At 37.6% G+C, this 2,349-nt stretch overlaps 1 non-coding gene across 1 annotated transcript; it reads right to left on the bottom strand.

The window, feature by feature from the left end:
* Positions 1 to 1,071: 1,071 nt before the first annotated feature.
* On the bottom strand, positions 1,072 to 1,190 carry LOC118479052. Its single transcript, XR_004859443.1, has one exon. It is a non-coding gene; the product is annotated as a 5S ribosomal RNA (ribosomal RNA).
* Positions 1,191 to 2,349: the final 1,159 nt, after the last annotated feature.

The raw sequence follows: 2,349 nt of genomic DNA, 5'->3' as shown, positions 1-2,349 counted from the left end.
ATTTACATTTTCGGATCTCGCCTGATTGGAATTCAGGAGGATTTAATCTGTGGGCTTTATGAAACGCCGTGTGGTATTCGTGGTTATCGGGCAGTGTGTTTTCTCTTATCAGAGTCATGGTTGGTTTAAAATATTGTATGAAAGCACACAATACTTTTATGAGAAAGACTTTAAAAGACCAATATAAAAAATTAATACACTGAGTGAACTAGCGGCCAAAACCTACTGTTTTCGATTATGGACCACCAAGAGATCTTTAACGTGCACAACTTTTTCGCCCTTATCCGAGTAGGCGTGTGTTAAATCCCACATACCTGAAAACAAGGTCAAATGTAAAACTTTTTTTAAAGAAATTTTTTCGTTGCAGTCAGGTTTCAAACCTGGGACCTTTTGAATGACAGACGAACACCATGACCTCTAGACCACGAGAGCCCACTCTGTCTGTCTGTCTGTGAGTCTGTCTGTCTGTCTGTCTGTCTGTCTGTCTGTCTGTCTGTCTCTATCTCTCTCTCTCTCTCTCTCTCTCTCTCTCTCTCTCTCTCTCTCTCTCTCTCCAAGGAATTTATCAAGACCATCTGAACTATTTGTTCTGTGAAAATAATGAAGGTGTAGATATTTTGGTTCTCCTTAGCCTTTTACTTTCGTGATCCCACTACAGCGGCAGATAACACTGAAGAAGGAAGTAGACGCCTGTTAGCAGACGGAGGGACACCCTGCAGGCACCCATACAATATTTAAATTAACAGATTTTAATTCCTTACATCTTTAAAAAAAAATGCACGCACGACTCGTGGTGTTCTCAACAAGTCGCCGATCTAAGTAAAAAATAACAAATAAATTATTTAGAAAAAGGTAATACTATATAAATTAGCATCCATATCAATAAATAGGAAGTGATAAATAAATCTAGACTAATTTTTTTTAACGCGCTCACGACTCGTGGTGTTCCCGACCTGTCACCCATCTGCTAAGTATAATATTATAGATTTATTTAAAGCTAAATTGGTCTCCCATGTGAATAATGAAGGAAAATAGATTAAGAATAATTCTTTGAATTTCAAAAAAAAAAAGCGCCTACAGCACGTGGTGTTCCCAAGCGGTCACCCATCTAAGTACTAACCACGCCCGACGTTGCTTGACTTCGGTGATCGGACGAGAACCGGTAGGTTCAACGTGGTATGGCCGTAGACAAGGAAAAGTGTTTGTGAAACAAGTGATTCCTGCACACCTTTACCCACTGGTTTCGGCTGTTTGTGTTTACTTAGTATGTCTGTATGTGCTAGCGATAGTGTGTTACGTGTGTGTGTGTGTTTGTGTGTGTGTGTGTGTGTGTGTGTGTGTGTGTGTGTGTGTGTGTGTGTGTGAGTGAGAGAGAGAGAGAGAGAGAGAGAGAGAGAGGGAGAGAGAGAGAGAGAGAAACAAAGAGAGAGTGAGAGAGAGAAAGAGAAAGAGAAAGAAAAAGAGACAGAGGGAGAAAGAGAGAGATTCAGACAGACAAACAGACAGACAGACCGACAGGGTGAGGAATTGACCAAAGTCCTCTTGTACTACACGAGCGGTGTTTATGGTCAAAGGGACACAACAAATAGTAAACTATCATATATTTTGATAAAATGGTACTATTACCTCCCTTGGTTTTTGTTGGAGTTAATAACTGAATTTCTGAATTTTACTCGGTGGGCGGCCGAAACCTACTCTTTTCGATTTTGGACCACCAAGAGATCTGTAACTCATTCGCTACGTATTATTTTCGGCTTGTGGACGAATTTTTTTCGGGAGGGCGAAATGAGATGATGACTAGTGCGCAGTTCACAGGTCTTGGGGGCCATAAATTCAAATAAATATCAACATATTATATACCAACATTTTCAGTATGGTTTGTAGAATACATCTGTATTGTTTATTTGTGTATTTTTCAACTTTGGTTCCTGTAAGAGGCGATTATGCAACACAATTGTTATTGGCTGCGGATAAAATTTGAAAACAAAAAACTTATAATCTCAGTTGAAACTAAAAAAATATCCTTGCACCTAGTCAAATTATACATCAAAATAACTATAACTGTATATAGAACAGGAAAATATTGAAAAATGAGCAGTTATTTACATACATTCCATAATATTTGTACATTTGGATCATAACCTCCGATATTGAAAAAAAAATGTTTTTAAAAATAATTTTGAAAAAAGGATCCCAAACAGAAAAAAACACTCGTATCTTATATGGAATTATTCAGAATTGCATTTGGAATAAACCTATACATGTCTTGGATGGTACTTTTTGAGTAAATTCATTTTAAAAAGTAGTGATTTTGGGGCGAAAAAAATATTTTGACTATTTAGATCTAGG

This window comes from Aplysia californica, unplaced genomic scaffold (genome assembly GCF_000002075.1).
Source record: "Aplysia californica isolate F4 #8 unplaced genomic scaffold, AplCal3.0 scaffold01568, whole genome shotgun sequence".
Classification (NCBI taxonomy): domain Eukaryota; kingdom Metazoa; phylum Mollusca; class Gastropoda; order Aplysiida; family Aplysiidae; genus Aplysia; species Aplysia californica.
Note: the sequence above shows the minus strand (reverse complement) of the source record. Positions and strands in the feature narration are given on the sequence as shown.